Below are 24,414 nucleotides of genomic sequence, written 5' to 3'. Positions count from 1 at the left end.
TGCTGTCTCAGAGCCTGGTCTGAAGCTTGTTCCCAGCTCTGCCGTGTTCTCTTCCAGCCCATGCTGAGCATACATAGCCATTAACCATTACTTGGTGAGCGTCCTGTTTATGAGATGCTTAGGACCCAGAGTATTTCCAGTTTCAGATTTGCAGTGTTGGCCTCTACATAGTGAGACATCTCAGAGATGCAACTGAAGTCTAAAACTGAAATTCACTTACGTTTTGTATACTTTACGCATACAGCCTCAACCTAATTTTATGTACTATATTTTGTGCACCTGTATTTTAACTGTGACCCTTTCTGTGACGTCAGGTACGCAAATTTCTACGTACAGCATCAGACTGGCACTTAGGAAGTTTCAGATCTTGGAGTTTTTCAGATTTGGGGTTTCCAGATTAGGGGAGCTCAGCCTGTACTATCCTTGTGTGATTCTCTGGTCAGTCTCCTCCACACCCCAAAACACTCTGTCATGCTTAGTAGCCACTGCCCTATTTTCATCATCTGGCTGAATCCTGAAACATTTCTATCTTATTAATGTCACTCAAATCATCACCTTTTCTTTTTCCCGAATATTCCGGAAATATGGCATCTTGGATGAAGTTCCTTGACATCTGAATGCCAGCAACTAATTAAGAATTGTTTTAAGCAGCAAAAAAGCATCGTTGAACCCCATCTGTGGAACAGATGTGGGTGGTGTGCCACCAGCTTGCCTTGGGAGCAGGCACACTTGGCTTCTGTGTTTACAGGATCTGTGAGCATGCCACAGTTGGCATGAGTGTGCCCATCAGCCCAAGGGCAACTGTGGAGTTGATGGAGGATTCACGTAGAAGCGGCTGGCTCCCAGTAGGTGGCCGTCGCACTGAGACCAGAACTGCAGAACCATGGCGGATGACTGTTTTGAGTTTGACGGGTTTAACATGTAGAGAAGACGCCTGATGGAAATGTCTGGAGGCAGTGGGAAATGAGAGTGGGATGGAATTTTCACACGGGGAATAGTTGCCTCCTACGAAGAGTCTGTCCATACAGAGAGGGGAGACTTCTTAACTTCACGTACAAGTGTGGGTTCTGTAAGTTTATGGGCTTCTGGCCACCACATGCATGGTGATGCTGGTTGTCGTTGCTTTCCGGAAAATAGCACATTTCCTTGACCGGGGTCTTCTGCAGGGACGTAAAGTCTGAGAAAATCAACCTGAGATTGCTTCTCCAGCAGAACCCACCACCCATGGGGCCGAGGGGGCCACAGGCTGAGAGCGGAGGCCACTCACTTCTGTCCTGAGATCAATAACGGACATCAACAAGCATGCGTGGAGAGCTCCCTCCTATTGGAAGAACCCCCGGAACCCAGTTAGGAGATGTGGGCTCTTGTTGGATTCTCTCTAATCTTGTCCAGGCAGCTGCCACCTTGGGACCTGCGGCTGTCTTTTATGAAGCAAGTGCACTGGCCAGGTGTGGCATGACAGAGGACCGCAAGCTGGGTGGCTTAAACCATAGAAATGTGTTCCCTTACTGCTTTCCCAGGCCACAAGCAGGGAGCTGGATGGCAAGTGGGGCTGCCGGGATTAGAACCAGTGCCCATATGGGATCCCGGCACATTGAAGGCGAGAACTTTAGCCGCTAGACCATCACACCAGGCCCCATGGTCTTATATTTTAAGCATGTGCTATTTTAATTTTTCCACTTTCTTATGAATGGCTCTTTAATTTGTTTCCATTTGTTTTGCTTCCCTAGTGCTGATAACTAAACATCCTCAAACAGATCCCAGGGTAAATAATGAGAAAGCTATCGCTGAGCTGTGGAACAGATGTGTGGTTTGTCTTACTGGAAGATGTCAGTTGACCTGTCAACTGGTTGTGGATTTACGCAACTGCCCACTCGATACGAACACTCCTCTCGTTCCACATTTCTGCTAATTCTTAGAGCTGCCAGACATTGCCACATAAAATGTACCCCCTTCACTATTGTTTAGTTCAGGATTGTTAACTAGATTCACGTTGTCTTGCAACAGAGCTCCAAAACTTTTCCATGTAGCAAACAGAAATTTTATACCCATTGAGCAGTCACACTGCGTTTCCTCCGCCCAGCCCTTGGCAATCACAGGCTTCCTGACCCATGACTCTGCTTTTTCTGCTCTATCCAACTGGAATCATCAACTATTTGGCCTTTTGTGGCTGCTTATTTCACTTAGCATACTGTCTCTGAGGTTCATCCGTAAGACAGGATTTCCTCTTTGTGTGAGACTAGTTGAGATTCGGCTGCGTGTTTATTCAGTGCCATGCACTCCTGTCCATCTGTGTTGGCTCATTTCCCTCTTATCAGGAATACCGCTACTGGGAACACAGGTACACATGTATCTTTCACCATTTGTGGCTGTGTATTGGCAGAAGTGAGATTCCTCGGTCGTGTGAGCATACCCATTTTAATTTTTATGTGTGTGGAATCTCTTATCTTCCATGGCAGTGCAGTGTCTTCCATTTCACCCAGCAGCGTGAAAGATTCTAACTTGCCCACATCCTCCACCAGCACTGCTGTTTCTGGGGCTTGTTGCCGAGCGTGGCCCTGCAACATTTCCATCCTGCACCCCGAGGGGGATGCACAGGGCTGGGCAGTCTGTGCTCAGGATCACTGGGACAAAGGGAAAACTGTGGTTCTGGGCAATGAGGTGCCTCCGCTAAAGCATATCCTTCCCAAGCCATTCCCTGCCTTTACATTTGCGATGTTTTAAGACAAGGAAAGGGTGCGGGAGGCTAAGAACAGCTGCCTTGTGTATTTCTGTCAGTCGTGTTCCCAGACAAGTGGAGGGATCTTCAGAGCATTGTTGCTCTTGGATCCACGGGCCCAATGGCCTTCCCCTCCACCTAGAAGGAAGTGGTGTCCAAGCTAATACCCTGGACGGGAAATGTGTGCCCACAAGATTAGCGCCATTGTGTGGGGCTGGATGCCTTCCATGGGCTTTGTTTATACGGTGGATTGTTTTGGCCGAGTTGTTTGCTCCGGTGAGTCTTCCAGCTCCTGTGAGGCTGTGTTGGTCAAGGAGGGGGTTGGACTTACGGGTAAGCCCAGAGGGTGGACAGGAAAGGCGGGAATCTGCCGGGAGCTCCGCTGAGCAGTGCAAGTGTGGCCCTATTTTATTTTTTACGTAGGAGTGCCAAGGGGGTGGGGGGTTGGAATCTTCTCTCCTCTAGGGTGTGGATGCTGATATATTTGGGTTACTGTCTCCATCCCCCACATCGGCTCACCTCTGCCCACTTCCAGATGTGCTGTCGGGATTTGGAGTGGATTTTTTTTCTGTGCCCCGATTCTTTCTGCAGGAAGTAGCAGACACCTAACAGACAGCACAGGCTCCTCTGCGGCCACGTGTCCCAAACCAGACAACAGATGGTGTCTGCCGAGCACACGGGGACACTCCCCGTTCCACGGCCAAGGGCAGTCCTCCTCCGGTGGTCTCATTGCTGTGGTCTGGTGATGGAGAGCACATTGTGTCTGGCATGTGGCGTGGAGGCCAACTGCTAACATGTGCTCGCTCTTCATTGTTCCATCTTCCTAACCCACCCACCCAGCCTGCCCCGTCACCCTGAGTTTCCTAATGTTCCCAAACCTCAAGAATCTAGGCCAGCCACCTGGCAAAGGATACTGAACAAGGATGTAGCAGTCATCCTAGCTCCTCTGAGCCATGGCCTTCCTATCCAATGGCATGACAAGGCCACCAGGGGTGCTGCGGTCACAGAGGTAGCTAAAGCGCTGTGCACAGGGCTGGGTGCCTAGGAAGCACTCCACTGATGGTTCATAAGTACCCACCTTGGATCAGACCCTGGGCTCGGGATATGGGAAGATGGAATGAGACGTAGTTGTCCACAGCACTCACCATCAAGAGAGACCCACAGTGAACAGAGAAGAGTGTAGTGTTGGGCACAAGTAATCACTTACAGCAGGGTGGGGGAGTCAGAGAAGGCTTCCTGGAGGCAGTGGCATACAAACTCTCAGACATCCAAGACAGCGCAGTGAGTCTGCTGTCTAGCAGATGCCTCTGTAGTTTGCAGAGCCTCACCCTGCTCCAGTGAGCATCTGTGGCTCCTGATGGCTTCAGAAAAGGCTGCCATCGTTCAGTCACTCATTGGATCCAGCTAGGTGTCAGGGAACGTCACTGGGTGATCATGTGAGCCTCACCCTGGGAAGTCGGGTCCAGGTTGAACATAACCTTCAGAAAGAGCAGTGAGGGCCACATGGCACCGCAGCTGGTTAAGCTGCTGCCTGCAGTGCCAGAATCCCATGACAGAGTGCTCGTTTGGAGTCCTGGTTGCTGTTTCTGATCCAGCTTCCTGCTAGTGTGCCTGGGAAGACACCAAAATATGGCCCTAGTGCCTGGGCTCCTGCCTCTCCTGTGGGAAGCCTCGATGGAGCCCCTGGCTTGAGGCTGCTGCCTGGCCCAGTCCTGGCTGCTGCGGCTATTTGGGGAATGAACCAGAGGATTTTAAAGATGTCTTTCTCTTTCTGTCTTCCCATCTCCCCCTCTCTGTTGCTCTGCCTTTCAAATAAAAATAAAACAAATCTCTAAAAAGAGCTCAGTCTATCCTTTTCTGGTTCCACCAGCCAGCTGGTTGCAGGCGTCACTCATGACAGTGTGCGTGGGAAGAGAACAGATTGAAAAGGAGGACAGCTCTTGAGATCTCCGGTCCAGTCTGCCCCTAGCAATGCTCCTTCCAGGCTCTGGCCCAGGTTTTTTTGTTGTAAGCCTGGGAGGAGCTCTAGATTCTTCCAGTTCCGAAAGCAAGGACACTGAGCTTTGGGAAGGTATTCTGTTGCCATGGTGCCTTCCCCTTGGCTTGTGAGTACAATCTGGCAGAAACACAAAAAGATTCAAACCATGGGAAGACTGCATGTTAGCACCCAGTCTGCCTGCAGCTCGGGAGTGCAAGGTGAAGCATCTGGAGTGTCCTTGTCTTCCCCAGTGATCTTCAATCAGAGGCTAGCCCTTGGGAGTAGGGACCAGAGCTTGGGGGATAGGGACACAGATCGCCAAGTGCTCATGGTTTTGAGGTGCTTTCAGCTCTACATTCCGTTGTCCCAAAGCTCCTTCCTCTCTGGGTGGTGTTGGGGAGCCCATCATGTAAGGTTACCGCTCAGTGGGTCGTCGCCTACCCCTTGCCCCTGCTCGCTGTTTCGGCTGTCACTGTTGCAGTCTATGACAGGTGGACTCCCGGGTGCCACATGTATTTGGTCCCTTGACACCTGTAGTCTTCTCGTGGCTCTCAGTCTTAGGGTCACCTCGCCCCTGCCCCAGAACTCCCACTAGCCTCGCTTACCACTCTCCTTTCTGTGTCCCTTCACATGAAACTATCTGGAAGCTTCTGAATGTAAAATTCAAGCTCTCCCTCCGCCCACCTCTATTGTATGCTGATTATATCTTAGTGTTGCTTCTTTCCCAGAATACTTCATGGAAAATGATGCCAAAACACTGACTTTCTCCACACCCTACCTAGACAGACTTCCTGGCACGTCTGACTCCCTGCCCCATGCCCTCCTCCTCGCCCTCTCTCTTCCCCTCTCCGCTTCTTTCTCTTCTCATTCCTCTTCCTCCTCCTCTCCCTTCTTCGCCTTGTCTTGTTCTATATTCCCCACTGTTCCAGAGTGTGTAAGATTTACCTTCAAAGTGGAGGAGATGATTCTGAGAAGGGACTCCAGCTGACATGTGACAACATGAGCTGGCAGATATTTGAAACCTTTCCCTGTTATACTAGAATTAAATTGCTTGGATTCATTTTTTTTTTCAAGGATTTTTTTTTATTTGAAAGTCAGATTTTCAGAACAAGGAAGTACAGGTCTTCTACCTGCTGGTTCACTGCCTAATTGACCACAATGGCTATAGCTGAGCTGATCCAAAGCCACGAGCCAGGAACTTCCTCCAGGTCTCCCACATGCGTGCAGGGACTTGGAGTCATCGTCCTGTGCTGCTCTCCCAGGCTATAAGTATGGAGCTGGATGGGAAGTGGATCAGTCGGGACACTAACTGGCATCCATATGGGAGTTGATGCTACAGGCAGAGGATTAGCCTACCACGCCACACTAGCTCCTTGAATTCACTTTCTACCTTCCTAGCTAGGTGCTTTATGACTTCAGGCAATTCATTTCTACTCTAAATTAAAGTTTATTCAGCTGTAAAATGGGCAGTCTTTCATTTTTTCTCATAAACCATTGCAGTAGAATTTAGTATCAAGCCCACAAGAATGTATGCCTGAGCACTGATAAAAAAATTGTTGTGCAACTTTATCTAAGAATGTGTATTTCATGCTCCCTCCTTGAAGAAAGGTAAGATGTTGCTCAGGAAAGACCAGGGACGTAAATGGTGACTACTGTCCTAGCATCTGGTTTTATCCACGGTTGGTGTGGTCGTCAGCTTCCATCACTTCGATGAAATGCCTGTCACAAATTACTTATGAAGCAAAGACTTAGGTGACTCAGTTGTAAAGGGTCAAGTTCCAGGATGGGGAGCCCACTGATTTGGCCTCTAGCAGTGGTGTTCTTGATGGTCGAGTCCACAGGTAGAGCTGAGTATCCCATGACAAAAGACAGAGAATGTCAATCCCTGTCTCTGATCTCTTACAAAACCACCCAGATTGATTGATGGGGGCTCTCCCCTAGGGAACTTACCCGACCCACTCACCTCCCAAGAGCTCCACCTTTCAACACCTTAACTGGATTCACAACAGACTTGGGGTATGAACTATTCAAGCCATTGAAGTTGGGAAGGTGGTCTCAACATGGCAGCCAGCGCAGTGTCACTGTCAGGAAAGTTGGTAGCAGCACTGCGGTCATGAACTAAGACTGGTGGGATCTGAAATTAGGAGTTGGCATCTACTTGGTTGCAAGGCAAATGGAAAGCAAATACTGTGAGATCTCCTGATATCACCCTGTAATCATTATGCTAATTAAGACCACTTGTATTCTCATCTGTTGCTCTCTATGTGGCACATAGTCTGTGTTAACAAACACTTGTTGAGGGGGGTCAACATTGTGGCGTTGCAGGTAAAATGACCATGTACAGTGCCAGCATCCCATATGGGCACCGGTTCATGTCCTGATTGCTCCACTTCTGATCCGTGATTGTTTGAAAATACTAGGTGTAAGTTAAAATCTTGAGAGTATTTTTTTTTAAAGCAAGCAGCTAAATTCACACAGTCACTTTCAAGCAGGACTTCAACTAGGCAAGTATCAAGCTGATGGCAGTGACTCCAGCTCTGGGGGCTTCTTTATCTCCTGCTACAGATGGTGAGCGGCCCATGGTGATGGTTCTATGGTTCAAGGACCTGTATGGTCCTGGAAGAACTAACCAGCTCTGGTCATCACCCCTGAAATCAGGAGGAAGTCGAGGAAGGCGATGGAACCGCACCTGCACCATGCAGCACTGGTGTTTGTTAGGGGACCAGACCTGGGTCAGATGGCTGCCTCTTCTTGGATGGTCACTGAAAGAGAAAGCACCAACAGCAGAGGTCAGCTGAGCCAGGAAACAGCGCCTGCCATGGATTGTGCAAGGGAGCAAATCCAACAGGCAGCGGGCTGGAGAGCGTCTCTGAAAGGTAATTTGGAGGTGGCTTTACAAGGTCTGAGATTGGGTTGGCCTTGTTGCACAGTGGGTTGAGCTGCATGTAGTGCCAGAATCCCATGTGAGCACTGGTTTGAGTTTCAGCTGCTCCATTTCCAATCAAGCTCCCAGCTAATATACCTAAGAAAGCAGTGAAAGATGGCCACCTGCCACCCATGTGGGAGACCCAGATGGAGTTGCGGACTTACAAAGATCTGGACTCCGTTTTCCATACACAGGATGTCAAAATGCCAAGTTCCTCATCAGGCAACCCACTTGCTGAGATCTTAGGGGCAAGCGGAGTCAGAGTGGCTGGACCCCAAGAGCACCGGAAAATCAGACAGACACATGAAAGCCAAAAAGGGAAACAGGTGGGGCCTTTGAAATTCTGCAAGGCACTTGGATCCCGTTCTGAGTGTGCTGAGCGGTTACTGCAGGCTTTTCAAAAGGATTATTAGAGCAGAAGAGCTGTTATGTCACAAGGCTTAATGAGATCGATTCCAGGTGGTGCTGGAGTTTTTCCAGCTACTTCTTCTTGGCTTTACTTTTCCTGTCTGTTGAACATTCTTGATTTCATGGCAGTCCTAGAGAACTGGCCTGTGTCCTGCTCGGCTCTCTCCCTAGCACATGTCTAGGCACTTGCTGGCACTTAGTAGATGTCCCCGAGCCGACCTGGACAGTTGGCAGGTGCCTTGCTCCAACATCCCCATGCTTCTGGTGCTCACCATCACACATCACTCCCTAAATAGAAAACCCAATGGCTCTTGCCAGAAATAGCAGGTAATTGGAAGATCAATGTTCAGAAAGCAAAAATCTATTATTTCACAGCTGGATTTTGTTCCTTGTTCAAGGCCTTGGGCCTAAGGCTGGCATTTTCTTTGTTAGAAAGGGACATTGGTCAGTGTTATACTAAAGATCTGCTCCAGATGAAATGAGAGTGAAGAGAAATGACAGATAGATGCCCAGTGATTCTAGATTGGGTCCTGGGTCAGATAAGGACACAGTTACTTTATTGGAATAGTTGGCAAACTTTGGATTACATGAAGGTTCTTCCAAAAGATCATAGAAAATGCATGTGATGGAAAAATTATGCATGGATTTTTTTTAAAAGAGAATTTATTTGAAAGGCATAATTATATCTAATTTGGTAGAGACCTTTTGGCTATTCAACCTTTTTTTTTTTTTTGCTGTTCAACTTCTGATTCAGCTTCCTGCTATTGGCCTGGGAAAACTGTATAGGCTGGCCCAAGTCCTTGGGTCCTGCACTCATGTGGGAAACCCAAAAGAAACTCCTGACTCCTAGCTTTAGACCGGCCCAGCTCTGGCTGCAGCCATTTGGGGAGCGGAGCAGCAGATGGAAGATCTCTGTCTCTCCTACTCTTGTAACTCTGCCTTTCCAGTAAAAAAAATATATATATCTTTTTCTGTAATGTCAGAAAAAAACATTTTCAGAGTCTAGGGGCTCTTCAAATATTAAATGATTCCTGCTTAGCTGAATGCTTCATATCATATTCCCAAAATAACTAGAACACCTGCCAAGTCAGGTGGGAAATGCTATCATGCTATCCTCCATGCCATCACTTTTTAGATGCAATAGTCACAATGACTTAAGGACCATCCTGGAACTGACCACGGAGTGTTCTACCAGAGCTGTAACCACATGAGCCATGCATGCGTCACAAGGCGTCTCCATGAGGGCAGGTGCTGAGTGTGTGGCTTGGAACTGATGTTGGATGAGGACAGAGGAACCATCTTCTCTTTGTAAAAGATTCAGTGAGTGTAAGAGTGGTGTTGGAAATAGGGTAGAACCGCGGGATATTTTCTCGCCACAAGGATTGAAAGTCGGCGGGCGATGTGGTCCTGCAGCTGGAGGCTTCTCCAGCTCAGCTGATGGTTGCGTCTCCAGTCTTGTAAAGTTACGACTGGGAGACTCAGTCTCCCCAGATGCACAATGGGAAGGACTTAATGCAAGCGGAGGGCTGTCGTGTCTCTGGAGCTGAAGTATACTTTGGTTTCAGTCTCCTTGGGGAGATGCAGCTGCATTACTTGTAGTGATGTTAATCGCTCAATTAATATAATGTCTGTTATAGTTCTATAAAATTACTGTTTCCCTTTTGTGATTAATACATATCTTAGGAATAGTGCTTCAAGCCTATCTTGTTCTTCCTTGAAATGCTTATTTGAAAAGCAAAGTAACAGGGAAAGAAGGAGAGACAGAGAGATCTTCCATGCCCTGGATCACTCCCAAAAAGGCCACAATGGCCAGTCCAAAACCAAGAGCCAGGAGCCAGGAACCTCCTTTTGGTCTCCCATATGAATGTTGGGACCAAAGAACCTGGGCCATCTGCTGCCTTCCCAGGCTGTTGGCAGGGAACTAGATCAGAAGTGGAATAACTGGGACTCAAACAGGTGCCCATATGGGGTGTGGGCATCAAAGGAGGAAGCTTAGGCCACTACACCACAGTGCTGGCCCCATCCTTGGACCTCAATTCAGCAACTACTACTGTAGTGTCCTCATGGCAATATTTCATCTCATGCCTTCCATATCTGTCCGTTGTAATTACTTTTTAAGGAAAGCCTACTTGCCTGCGATCTCTCCCACCTTTCTTAGTTCCTTCCCATCAGTATAAACTTGGGTATTTATTTTAGTCTGTGGCTCATATACTACAGTTAGTTGATTCTAGTGTTGTTCTAACTGTAACTGCAGGGAGTTCTTTCAGGTTGGCACCTGTGTCTTTTCAATTTTACATTCATTTTACCAGTTCCATGTTTTCTGGTTCCAGCCTAATGCTACATTTCCTGGCTGAGTTCTGGGATCTCTGACTTCTTCAAGAATCCCTCATTTTTTTTAGGGGAGAATGGTGTTTAGAAACCAAGATTTGGGCGGAAACTGTGTTCAAACCACTGGGAAAATCTTGCTGCTAAGTGTTGCAGAGCTTGGAAATATGTATGCTAATCCATGCATATTTACATACCTACCTACCTTTCTACTTAGAGAAATCTTTAGTTGATTCTGATATTAGCCATTTCAGTTCATCACCACAGGGCTCAGGCTGATACATACTATCTTTCCTTATTTATAATTTGGTTTTCCTAATTGATGCTTAACTCTTGTTAGATTGTAAAAATAAATAAATAAGTTCCCTCTTATTCTTTCCCTTCCATTTCCCTCTAGAAAGGGCTCACGTGACACAACCAGTTTAAGTGGTGTAGGTTACCATCAGAAGCTCTCTAAAAGAGAAACTAGCTGATTATGTGGTCCTTGGTGCAAAAGGCACTAATTACACACTTTGCTGGCAGCGGGTGCGAGAGGGTCAGCCCAGGCCCTGGAATGTGAGCTCATTGTTCCAGCCAAATGAGTCAGTGGAGATGGGAATGCAAACTTATATGAGCCGTTGTGTGTCAACAGGGTTCTGGAAAGTTAAAAAGGAGTTGGCCTGTTTTCTGCTGCCAGCCCTCCGGGGAACACTCTCACCCCTTGGCCTCTCTTATTTTGTTCTTTGTCCTTGTTCCTGGAAGCACCTTGCCTGTTTCCAGCCCTTTCTGCCCAGCCCCCCCTTCCCCTCCTCAAGCTGAGTCTCCATATCTGTGGCCCTTGTCACAGAGGATGCCTGTCGTGGCTGTATCTTCACAGTCTTTTTCGCTCAGGAAAGCCAGGCTTGCATTTTCCTTTGCTTTGTTGTCTGAGGTTTGGTTTTGCTGTGTAGTTCCTTGCTCTTGTAACACTTGAGGAGTGGGGAAATTTTCTGTTTTTCCGCCCTTTCATAACAGCTCCGAGTTGTTCAGAGAGAAAAATGCCGCACTGATTACCCCAACTTTGCCTCCCGTACTCCGGATACGTGAAAGTTGAGGAAGGAAGGGCCCAGTTCCTTCGCTGTCCTGGCTTAGGAGCCACTTGTTGGAAACATGACAGCATGCTTCTTTGAGCTGTTTCTGGGAAGAAGGAAAATAGGATTGTTCCAGGCATTATTCCTCTACTGTTATCGAGAAAGCCAGAAGCCCACAGGCGCCTGTACCAGGGATCCTGAATCCTGCCATAGAGAAGGGCAGGGGCAACCTTCCCGGTGGCCTGGGCTGACCAGAATGAAAGCAGCTGCCCAGGAGGGGAGCTGTCAGGTCTGCAAGCCTTGCTGATGTCTGGGGAGCTGGGATGGAATGTTCTTAGCAGCCAGCGACATCCTCGGCAGCTTTCCTGGAGGCAGTACATGGGTACGGGGGCACTGACGAGCCACTGACAATGACAAATTAGAGAACTCTGCAAATGCTCTCCATTCCTGGAAGCAATACTTAGCAAAGTCACTTAGGGTTGGCAGGATGGAAGGTGGATGATAATATATATTTTAAAATTGTATGGAGGGGCTGGTGCATTGGCTCAACTAGCTAATTTTCCACCTGCAAAAACAGACATCCCATATGGGCACTGGTTTGTGTCCCAGCTGCTCCATTTTCCTTCCAGTTCCCTGATTGTGGCCTGGGAAAGCACTGTAGGATGGCCCAAAGCCTTGGGATCCTGCACCCATGTGGGAGACCCAGAAAAAGCTCCTGGCTCCTGGCTTTGGATCAGCGCAGCATCGGCTGTTGCAGTCACTTGGGGAGTGAATCATCGGATGGAAGATCTTTCTCTCTGTCTCTCCTCCTCTCTCTGTATATATCGGACTTTGCAATAAAAATAAATAAATCTTTTTTAAAAATCTTAAAAAGTTGGGCCCGGCGCGGTGGCGCAAGTGGTTAAGTCCTCGCCTTGCACGCCCGGGATCCCATATGGGCGCCGGTTCTAATCCCGGCAGCCCTGCTTCCCTTCCAGCTCCCTGCCTGTGGCCTGGGAAAGCAGTCGAGGACGGCCCAAAGCTTTGGGACCCTGCACCCGCGTGGGAGACCCGGAAGAGGCTCCTGGCTTCGGATCGGCATAGTATCGGCCCGTTGCGCTCACTTGGGGAGTGAATCATCGGATGGAAGATCTTCCTCTCTGTCTCTCCTCTCTGTATATCCGCCTTTCCAATGAAAAAATAATAAAAATAAATCTTTAAAAAAAAAATCTTAAAAAGTTATATATTTTTAAATCAAAGAAACAAGAGAAAGAAGTGGAGAGAACTTCTACATGCTAGTTCATTCCCCAGATGCTGACAACAGCCTGAGCTGGAAGCTGGACCAGGGATCCAGGACCTGGGAGCTAGCACTCATATGGGATCCTGACAAATGCAAGATGAGGATTTAGCCACTGAGCCATCGTGCTGGGCCCTCTGGGTTACTTCTTAATACAATGGAATTATATTCTATTGAATACAGTAATACTCAGAATTAGTCCTTTTGATATTCCCAGAATACACACACATCCCACTCTCCACCCCGGACTGATTAGCCAGGATAGGCCAGAGCATGCTGCCATAACCATTGCCCTGCAGAGCCCCATGGCTTCACACAGCACAGGTTTGTGTTTTGTGTCTGTGATGGATCGGCACGAAGATCTGCTCCCTAGAGCAATCACTGCTTTGGGCATTGCTGTCTGACCTGCCAGAGACACTGGCAGTGACAGGACAGGGAGCTACGCAGTGGCATGAAATCATGTGGTGCTTCAGCCCCCTCGCCCTATACTGCTGGGCTAGGGGCCACCCTTCCCAAGTCGACTAGGAAGTGCAGTGCTGCCCGTGCCCAGAAGGGAGGGGGTGGCTCTGGAGTCATCCATGAATTGCACAGATGACTACCAGAGGCTAAGGAGCTGGCATCCTCAATTTCACTTCATGGCGGGACTGAAGCGGCTTGTCCAAGGCCAGAGAACACACATGGGGCTGGATGTGAGCTCTCTTTTTGATCAGCGGCAGGCAGCAACTGGCTCAAGGCCACTCACCTTTTTTTTTTTTTTTTTTTTTAATATAATGAGGGTGGATGGCGCATGGCATTAAACTTAGTGGTTTCAAGGCTGGAATCTGGACTGTCTCCAGGCCTTGAGCTCTGCCACTTACCAGATGTAGGAGCTGAGCAAGTACCAAAACCACTTTACTCCCATCAAAGAGACAGTCGGGGATGGATGTGTATTCCAGAACAAAGTGTTTGGACCTGGGGAAGGGCTTACCTGAGCAGGACTGAAATGGGGGTGAAGGGTAGATTTAAAGGTCGCACAGCATTTGAGGTTGTTCTGGACACAGCCAGGGTGGAGGTATGCTTATTTCCCATAAATTACTCCTTTCCTCCCCACACCAGTAGGAGTGTTTGGACTCCAAAGGAATGGAGAAATCAACTATAATTGGTTTAACCACATGCATTAGCTCAGGGAAGGGCATGTCCACAGAGCTCTGCAGATCTGGGGATAATCCAGCAGCATGGTGATAGAATTAAAGCCCCAGTCTCTCCCCACAGGCCCTACATCAAAGCCAACGTGCAGCACAGTTGCAGAGAAAACTATTGGTGCAACTGCAGTTCTATGTGAAGTGAAGGGAGCATGCCAGCTTCCTAGGAGCTTCCAGAGAAAACTTCCCTCTCTACTTCCTCTAGCAAGTCTTGATGGCTCCACTTGGCTTTGGCCTATGAGGGGATCAGTGTTCTTAGGTAGAAATGCCAGCTTCCTTAAGCAGAAAGGAGAATTCAACAGCGGATGTTACACAGCCCACAAAATCATTGGGAAGACTGGAGGGGGAAAGAAGAAACAATTTGAGGCCAAGCTTCTAGGAAAAGTGCCCCAAACCACACTGCAGGCTTGGATTGATGGACTAACCTCCCAGCAGAGGCTGTGCACCCAGAGCCTGCCATCCCTCCAACCACTTGCTGCCGTCAGTGCGGGCGCCACTTCCCCACCCAAAGCTTGATCCCACAACTGCCATCCCTACAGCTGGCCCTGTCAGCCACTGGTCACAGTAACAGCACCAAAGCTCACGTGAGAATTCAGCCCCATTTGGTGCCTCTGGCCAGGAGGGAGAGACTACATCACAGCCCTCGTCCTTATTGCAAGAGAAGCAAGAGTTGGGCATCTTGACATCTGCTCTGTGGTGCTGGGACATTTTCTCAAACACAGATGGTTCAGCATCTTTGGCCAAACAGTGGTAGGTCTGAGTCTATAATGAATTTGGACTGACCAACAGGGACAGGTGCTCATGTAGGGACCAGTGGCACTGTCTGTGACATCCTTCCACTTTAGTTGGCTTCCTTCCTTCCTGCCGTCTGTGTGTAGTGCCCTGGCCGACTCTGCCCAGCCACCAGCACTTCTAATTTATATTTGAGCCATGCTATTCCCATCTCTAGAACACTCTCCCCTCTCCTCTTTGCTAGCTGACTCAGGTATGCCCTTAGGACTTGATTTAAGCCAGTCCTTTATCACCTTTCCATTCAGCCACTTCTGAAAGAGGCCCCCTGGCTCCTCTTCTTGGTGCCACCTGCTTGGTTCAATATCCTGCTTTCCCTCCAGGCCACAAATGCAGGTGAGGGTGCAGACCGTGTCTTGCCTGTAGCCACTAACACAACACCTGGCACTCAGTGCTTCCATTGTTTGTTTGTTTGTTTTGTTTTTAATTTAAACAAATCTGTTATAGCATTTATAAAATCCTGCTTGGATCAAACAATCTTCACTAGTGCTTTTTGGAAACCCTTAGAGGTGTGCAAATTAGAATCACCCCAAGTTGTTCTTTGTTTTTTTTTTTTCTTTTTCTTTTTTGGTTCAAACAATAATGCCCCTTGGATCTTGTTGTCCAGTCTCTTGCCTGTGAGGATTGCATCCACAGCAAGGCATTGCCATGGATTGGGGGTGTGTGATATGCCTTGGATTGGGGTGGAAACCTGAATTGGAGGTACCAAGGCCTAAGGGTGGTGGCAGCCTCAGTTCCTGCTACACTTTTCCTACCCTCGTCTTGATGTTACTGTAGCGTTAACTCCCAATCTTGCTTAAAATACTCCTAAGTGTCAGCTGGTGAATTTTTTCGCTTTTTGTTTTTGTGCATGACTTGACTTCAAGAGTGAGATCTTTAAAAGTAGGTGGGTGGCTTTTGCTATATAAAGGGAGTCCTTTACCAAACAGGCCACCAGTGTCTCCCAGGAAATTGGAAAGGGACAGCTGGTCTCCTTCCATTTTAGGGGATGTGCTGGGGTTATAATTGTGTCCATGTAAAAAGGCATTTGTTGCTTTCTGGGTGCTAGAAACTAATTTGATTCCCATGTGTAAGCAGATCTTCCCAGCTGAGCTGGAGTTTATATTGGGAGATGCGGAAAGAAGAAAATATCACGGCAAACTCACCCATGGTAATAATAGTTGCAATGTAGTGCACTCAGGCTGGGCCAGGCGCTTTTCTAGGTATATTAATTTGGTTAGCCCTCTCCTCAACCTATCTAGCTTCTCATTCAGCCTAGAGGAGACTATGCAGTCTTAAAAACTACAGGCTTGGACCTCAGTGAGCGTCAGTCTTCCAATTCATGATGATAAAGGCTTTCAGCATGGAGCAGAAATTTACTGGCTTTTGAGGTCCATATCTGTGGATTTAGAGGTGCACTGATCTGGGCTGGAATCCCAACCTTGTCACTTAGCACATACCCACGTGGACATGTCCTTGCACCTGCCAGGCCCTTGGTTCTTCCTTTGCATCATGAGAACAACCATCTGATTTCCTGTAGATTTGCAACCCCTGTAGGATTTCATCTGAGGGGCCAACTTGACTGGGCTAAGGGTTAAGCTGTAAGCTGGTGAGGCATCATCCCTGGGTCTGGCTGACAGGGCGTTTGCCTGAGAACAGGAGCCTGTACTCTTCCACTCCCAATACTTGGGGTCCTAGATGAAAGGCGAGCATGCTATTTTCTGGTGCTAAGATTCCAACCTCCGGCTGCCCTGAGAGAATCCCAGCCTTTATATGCGTTTGTGATTCGCTTCAGTTTCCTTGCTCACCTGTGCAGGCCCCTCCCCCACCGCCCCAATTCCCAGGCCTTTAGCCTTGGGCTGAGCTGCACCTGCAGGTTCTTGGAAGGGCCTTCTAGACCCAGGGAACCAATCCCAGGCAGGGTTCTGTACCCATTCTAGTGGTTCTGCTTCTCCAGAGAACCCCAATCCAGGGTTGACTGGTGGAATAAATGAGCTCCCCCACTTCTCCCTGCTGCCACCCACCGGGCCTCCCATCTGCTGACAGGCCCGTTTCAGGGGAGAATGGCCAGGTTTGAGGGTGGGTGGGCCAGCATGTGACAGTCACGAAGGCTAGGTCTTGATGCTGATCTTGATGTAGTTGGAAGAAAAACAGCACGCACCCACTGTCACCTTGCTGAATCATGGGTGGTGGGTGGGGGTAGCGAAGCTGAGACGCACCCCTTCCATCCCCTGCCCTTCCAAAGGAGTCCCCCGACCCGGCCCAGGGCCTGGAAGTTAGCATGGAGACAGAGAACAGGGACTTGGGTCTCAGACAGCCCCGGATTCCAGCAGCAGCTCTGTGTCCTGGAGTCAGTCGCTTCACCTTGCCAAGCCTCCATCTTCTCCTCTCTGGAATGCGCAGGATGGGGAAGTAGCTGCTCTTCAGGACCCGGGTGAAGACCCGAGGGGAGCGGGCTACAGCGCTCGGCGAGTGGCGAACACTCCCACTGGCCACCAGGACTCCTGCGGTCCCGGGGGTCAGCAGCTTCGGCCGAGGCGTCGGGGGACCTGGGCCCCCTATTTTTTTTTTTTTTTGCACACGCGCATGCGCGCCCGCCCGCAGCCGGCCAGGTAAGAGGGAGGCGGCCCGTCTCGCACCTGGGCTTTAACCCTGCGCCGTCACGGGCGGGTGGGTGGAGACCCGGACTCCGGCCGAGCGGAGGGCGGGCCGCGGGAAGGCAGGCCCGGTGGGCGGCGTTCAGGCAGCGCGCCCCGCCGCTTCCACAGGCCGGGGTCCGCGCGGCGGCGCGGGGAGGGCGGGGGAGCGCAGAGGGGAGCCAAGTCTCGCGAGATCGCGCAGCGGCGGCGGCGGCAGCGGCAGCGGCGGCGGCGGCGGCGGCCCGGGAGGTGAGCTGAGGTGCGGGCGGCGGCGGCGGCGGCGGCCGTTGGGGGCTGAGGAGGGCGAGAGCGGCTGAGCCCCGCGGTCCTGCTCGGGGGAGCGGGCGGGGTGGCCGGCCGGCCCGCAGGCGTGCTGGGCGTCTCTCCCTTACCCCGAGCCCGCCCCGTCCCGGGTCCGTGCTGTCCCGGGCGCCCGGCGCGGGGCGGGGCTCGGGGGCCGCGGGGCCGTCCGGGCCGGTCCCTCCCTCGGCCAAGTGTCCGTGCGCCCCGGGGTCCTCGTGGCGACAGGCTCGGCCCCTCTCCGGGCCGGGACAGCACCGTTGCCTACCGCCCCTGGCACTCCTGGGGCGCGCTTGCATGCCGGGGCTGTGCACAGAGAAGCGAAGCGCCCTGCCCAGAGCCACACCGCGGGGCCGGGCGGGCTGCGGGCCTCCCGTCCCGGTGCCCACGGCCGGGGCTGACCTCTAGTCCTCCTGCCCGTGTCCCCCACTCTCACCGCCCCCGTGTGCGCCCTTCTTTCCTTGGGGGTCTCGATGGGGCCGTGGACGGAGTGCCTGGAATCGTCTCCCCTCCCCCTCCTCAATCTCCGAGATTGGAAGCAGCCTTTTTCGCGGTGGGTTTCCCTAGAGAAGGTTTTTGGTTTTGTTTCCCACGGCTTGTAGGCAATTCCCCAAAGGATCCCCGACCCCCTAAAAGATCTAGAGTGCTTGTTTGACCCCATGAGAGAGCAGAAGTGGACTTGGGGCTGGAGTGTGTGGGGTCGGTGTCAGGCCAACCGGGACGTTGGAAGGATGGGAACGCAGGGCTGGCCTGGGGGCAAAGGAAACTTTTTCCAAAGTTTGATTTTTGTTTTTGTTTCTGCACGTGATGCCCCCTGGAGTGGATAACGTGGGTCTCTAACCCCCCGCCCTCGTAGCCTGCAGCTGAGTCCCTGGGACGGCCCTGGGGTGAACTTCTCCAGGGATCGAAGCCCACCCACAGCCCAGACAAGTGTGGCGTGAAGGGGAGAGAGAAGGGCGCACGGCCCTCGCGGTGTCACTGACTTCTAGCACTCGGCTCCCGGGCTGCTTGTCCCTGCTTCCCTAGAGATGTTTGGATTGATTTAAACTAAAAAAAAAAGAAAAAAAGAAAAAGAAAAGAAAAAAAGAAAAAAAAGGAACTTTTTTCAAATCAAAGCAGAGTGGAGATAGAGAGCTGGTGGGTGGGAAGGGGCGGAGTAACCTTTGATGCTAATCAAATAGGAACCTCCTGGGTTGATAGGGAAAACGTGGCGGGGTGAATTAGGGACTACTCAAGTCAGCTGGAGATAATAGGACCCCTCCAGGGACGCCGTGTTAGATAGCACTGCTTGCAGGGCCTCTGTGGTGTCCCAGACGCGGGAGCAATAGGGATGCCTGCCCCTTACCGTTGGTGATCAGGACGTGACCAGGACGCAGAGTTTTGGGCTTCAGTGTCGGGACCTTGCTGGTGCGTGTACTCCGTGTTACACCTGGTGCAGTTAGCTGTTAGTGGGTGAGGACACGATCGCTTACTTTTAGCCAGTTTCCCCAGTTTAAGCAGAAACTACCTTTATATCCTACGTTTTTGCTGACAGCTGTTTTTCCCCCCTATTCTTTCTATACAGTTTTTTTTTTTTTAAGATGTTCTTGCAGTGCTAATTTGGAGCAGGTTTCCTCTGGATGACCGTTGGGCCTGGGTGGGTCATGGTTACACAGAGCTGCCCCGCCCGAGCCAGTGGTGTCCCCCATCTCGTCGGTAGCCGAGAATGTTCTTTGGGGACAGTTGTAGTCCTCTCTGAGGACCGCTCTGAAGAAGCATCACCATGAACCGTTTGATTCCAACAGCCAAAGGAGTCAGACCTCCCCGCCGTGGTTGGGGAAAGTGTCCAGGCCCTGTCTGCGGAAGGGAGGGGCCCTTGGGTGGTGACACTTGCCTTGATGCTTGTGGGAGGCAGGCTGAGTCCCTGTTGGACAGGCCTCGTGTGGGCAGTAGAAAGGGTTAGAAATGTTAGCAGGTAAATACTTGGATCAGTCGGCAGTTGAAACGGGACAGCAGTAATGTATGGATAACGCTGAGGATCCGAAACAGGCGGTAGGGTGATCGCATTTCGGGACCCTTTCCTGCAAGCCCGACTCGGAGTCGATGCCGCAGAGGTGTGCAGAGCGCTGAGGCGGCAGAGGCTCACGTGGCTGTCCTCGTGTGTGATTCATTGGACAGTGTTTGCCTTTGAAGCTCACTCATCTTGCTGCTTAGTTTGGAAAAAAATGGAAATAGAGTTAAGAAAGTTGAATTCAGATGACCTTATAGCTACAGTGTAACACTTTTTGCCACCCTTGTTAAAAAAAGGCCGTTTATTTTACATTTTGTTAGATAGATAAGTTGCTTCTTGCTGCAAAATGTTTTGTGTTCATTGCGTGTTACTTTTGGAAGGTGCTATGGAAACAGAGACTGTTGTCAAAATAGAGGAATGCATTTTAAATTGTCTAGGAACATATCGAATACTTCAGAGTTGGAAAATTACCCACATTGAGAGTAATTAATTTTTATTGCTTTAAACAAGCACTGTCATGTTACAGAGCAGAAGAGATCGCTGCTATTTTCTAAAAGAACTGCTTAAACAATGTTCTCTATGTAAATGAACTAAATACCTATGGATTGCGAAGTATTGATAATGTTCCAGTGCCCGAGGTGGACAGGGTACCTTGTTAGGTGAATGCATGCAATCACACAATCCATGTCTTCATGAAGTTTACATTTTAGAGACACGAAATGTTAGCTGGAGTGCAAGTGGATCAGTTACTGTGCACATAGCTCGGGAGTTTGTCGTTAAGATGTTTCATTGATTTTTTTTTTAATGCACATCTGAGATGGAAGTTTTAAAATTGGTACGAGTGGCTTAATTGGCAAGCTTTTCTTTTAGTGGTACATAAAGTGAAAGCGTATTATTGACTCACTAAAAGAGGCATGCGTAAAAATGTCAACACATTGATTAATGTTTAACACTCAAGGCCTCACCCAAAGAGGAACTTGCAAAATATACTTTTCCAGATCCTTCCATCTAAACCAAGCAAGATTCCTATAGGGGTGAGCATTTGATTGGATATGTGTTAAGACTAAGTTTGGGATGCCCCATACCCTAATTTCACTGAAGCCACCTTCATGCTTATGCGTTTCCTGGGAGTGTGCAGGTGATGGCTCAAGTCCTGGGGTCCCTGGATTGAGTTCCTGGCTCCTTGCTCCTGGCCGTGGCCTGGCCCAACTCCAGCTGTTAGGGCCTACAGAGAACGAACTCAAGCATGGGACGTATCTCTTTCCCTTTTTCTTTTTTTCTTGTCTTTTTCTCTTTGCCTTTCGAAAAACAAGAGATTACTTCTCTCCCTTCCCCACCCCCGGCCAAAAGCCCACAAATAAACAGTGTGTGTAAATATAAGAATATTTAAAAAATGTTTCAGTTGAACCAAACTGCATGGTGTTTTTTCATGCAGTACAAATGGTAAGGTGAATGTATTGAGGTAAAGTTAACGAGGCAGCCATATGAACATATTTTTTTTGTTCTGTTTTGTTTTTTTTTTAAATATTTATTTTTGTTATTTTTTTATTGGAAAGGCGGATATACAGAGAGGAAGATCTTCCATCCGATGATTCACAAGTGAGCGCAACGGCCGATGCTATGCCAATCCGAAGCCAGGAGCCTCTTCCGGGTCTCCCACGCGGGTGCAGGGTCCCAAAGCTTTGGGCCGTCCTCGACTGCTTTCCCGGGCCACAGGCAGGGAGCTGGAAGGGAAGCGGGGCTGCCGGGATAGAACCGGCGCCCATATGGGATCCCGGGTGTGCAAGGCGAGGACCTTAACCACTGTGCCACTGCGCCAGGCCCATCTGTTTTGTTTTGTTTGGGTTTTTTGGGGGGGTTTGTTTTCCATCTTGGAAAACTTATAAATTCACCTATGAAGGGAGCTTTTCCTGCCAATGGGCTGTCCATACATTTCATCTCGATATTTCATATTTGTTATCATTGTTTTAGTAAATATGTTTTGAAACATGCCTGCGCGGTGCCTGTGCAGGTGATCTGGGAAGCCAGCTCTGGTGTCAGCCAGGAAGTCCTGCATCCAGACTTTCCCGGGTGCTTCTGAGGGCAGCTTTTTAGGTGGCTGTGAGCCTTGCTGCTCAGGTGCTCTGGAAAGTAGCAACACGTGAGAAGCGCCCCGGAGCTTGCTTGCGATGTGCGCTCTGTGACCCGTCACCATCCAGCCAGGTCCTTCTAAGCGTGATGCGTGTGACTCTGGGCGAGGGACGGGACTAGATGAGTGCTCTCGGACTTGAGTGTCTGTGACATGGCCTGCTAGTCAGTCCACTGCTCCGCTTGGTGACTCAGTGTGTCTGGACTGCAGCTGGAGTATTTGCGTTGTAACAGCTGTCTGCTGCTGGTGGTCCAGGGACCACACTTTTGAGAACGTTAGACTAGCGCATGCTTCTCATTGTAGCTTCCTGTCTCTCAGTTCCTCACCCCTCCAAGTAACTTTTTAAAATATAGGTTATTAAAATCACATGCTTTAAATTATAATTTTTAGTGATGGCCATAATAAAATTTCTTGTTCTGGTGTTTTGGCTGCACAGCCGTTGGAGTCGGTGGATGCAGAGCGGTTGGGTACTGAGGGCCAGCTGCACTCTAGGACCAGGTGTGGGCAGAGTCTGTGTGTGTCAGCGTGGCAGCTGAGAGTGCCAGCACAGTGGAGTTGTCATGTGCCATGGTTTCAATATGAATGAGGCTCAGCATCGCTTCGTGTGCTCGCAGGCTAGCTGTGTCCATTTTTCTGTGAACTGACTGTTCGTACTGTTTGCAGTTATTCCCTTGGGCAGCTTTCTTATCAGTTTCTAAGATTTTATGAGTTAGTCTATGATATGAGTACCCATGGTACCCTACTTTATCTTACTTTCATATATTTTGCTATACAGAAAGCTTAACTTATTTTTCTTTAGTTTTTTTTTTAATTAGTCTTTTATGCGTCAGGATTTTGGGTCCCCAAAACAGCTCCCAAGATTGTTGGTTTTTGCTCCTGGCTGTGATGGCTTCAGGTTTGCCCTGATCTGATGCATTTTGAATTCTGTGCAGTGAGTGTACTGAGCTCACTTGGTTGGTCTCTGGCTCCATCTCTGAGTCTGTTGTTACTGTGCCGTGAGCATCTGGATGTTTCAGACTTGGATTATACTACATCAGTCTTTACATTCTTTTGCCAAGACCACGTTATGGGTTTTATAAAATGTTTTATTTAATACACTTCAAAATTAGTTTTCCCTTTTTGTGTTTATTTTCTTGGCAATTCTTTGCTTGTTTGCTTTTCCATGTGAACTTTGGAATTGTTTATCTAGTTTCAGAAAAAAATTATTAGAGATTGTGTTAAAGTTATAAACTTGGAATCTATTTGACTTCTCAGCAAGCCTCAGTTTCCTAATATGTAAAAGGAACAGTACTTTTTTTTTTTTTGTAAGAATGTTGGGAAGATTTAAAAAAAAAAAACCTGTGCTACTCATGCATTAATGTCTTGCCTGTTCCATTGCTGTCACCAGTAAGCTTTGAGGTCATGATAGTCGCTTTTCTGCTGTTTATTCTCTCATATTTAAGAGAGAGGAGGAGACCGTGGAGAATTACAAGGAAGAGATGCTCAAACTGAAGTTCAAACTCTCAACTTGAGCAATCAGTGCATTGGAGAACAAAGGCAGCCTGGGCTTCAAGGCTCTCTCTTTGTAGCCTTGCTGCTTGGTCCTCACCTGGGTCACAGCATCCTCAGAGCAGGCCAGGTGCTCCCCACAAGGCCTCCTGTCTCCTGTGACACCTTCTTTCCCATCCAGAAAGTTCTGCTCTCTAATTCTGCCACTTCTCTTAAGTACTGTCCCCTCCCCAGTGAAAAAAACAGCCCCCGTTTCCCGGTACAGCTTCTGTCTGCAACTTGCTGCTTGGCAGGCTGGGAGCCCTGGGAAGAGCCACACAAAACTCTCTCATGCAAGGCAGAACGCCTAAGACTCAGCAGAACACCAAGCAGGCCATCTCCATTCAGGCAACTGTCAAAGAAGTGAATGAGTAATTGGCTTTGGTCTTTGTTTTACCTTCTGCTGACAGTACTTCAAAAAGTTCATGGACAATGGAGTTGAAAAAATAAGCTTATTTTGGTGCAAAAGTTCTTGAAATTCACATGTAGTTTTTACATAATGGACATTTTCCCTGAATTTTCTAATACCCTTTGTGTACATGGACGTAAACATTTTTTTCACCCAAATGAACTTAGATTTTAATACAGTTAGGCATGAACTTTTTAAAGTGTGCTTGTATTAAGTGTCTGCTTAACATTTAAGTCACCCAGTACACTGTAATCCCCTGGAGGAGGAGGATGTGGCCTTTTCTGATAATGGTAATAAGTACAGTAAACAGTGGGGGGTGAGAGTCCACTTTATTTGGTGTATAGTGAGAGCTCTGGGGTGGGTCTTTGGCTCGGTGGCATGGTGGTGGCGGTGGCGTGGGGTGGCGGTTGTCCTGCTTTGGAATGCCTGGCTTTGACCCTGCTTCCCTGACTCCAGGGCTCAACTTTGGATTCCAGGTTCCTGCCAGAGTGCACCCCGGGGCTCAGTGACTTAGGCCCCTGGCACACACCTGGGGCACCTGGGTTGCATCCAGGCCCTTGGCTTCGAACTGACGCAGCCTCAGCATCTTCAAGCATTTGGGGTGTGAACTAGCAGTGGAAAATCCTCTTTCTGCTTTTTAAATAAACAAATAGAAACTTTTGAAGATCATGGAAAAGTAAGATTTTTTAAAAAGATAAGCCTGTATTTGCACTACCACTAGAACACATTTATGAAACATTTATTGTTTCTCAGGAGCTTTTTGAGTCCTTGATATGGGTGATCCTATATAG

General features: G+C 49.1%; 2 protein-coding genes across 2 annotated transcripts in view; both read left to right on the top strand.

The window, feature by feature from the left end:
- MRTFB (myocardin related transcription factor B) overlaps nt 1–24,414 on the top strand; it is a 208,470-nt gene that overhangs the window by 45,969 nt on the left and 138,087 nt on the right. The window lies entirely within an intron of this gene.
- ERCC4 (ERCC excision repair 4, endonuclease catalytic subunit) overlaps nt 1–24,414 on the top strand; it is a 102,538-nt gene that overhangs the window by 76,781 nt on the left and 1,343 nt on the right. The window lies entirely within an intron of this gene.

This window comes from Ochotona curzoniae, unplaced genomic scaffold, assembly GCF_017591425.1.
Source record: "Ochotona curzoniae isolate NIBS_2020 unplaced genomic scaffold, NIBS_Ocur_1.0 contig_2321, whole genome shotgun sequence".
NCBI lineage: Eukaryota > Metazoa > Chordata > Mammalia > Lagomorpha > Ochotonidae > Ochotona > Ochotona curzoniae.
This window is presented reverse-complemented; position numbering and strand designations above follow the sequence as displayed.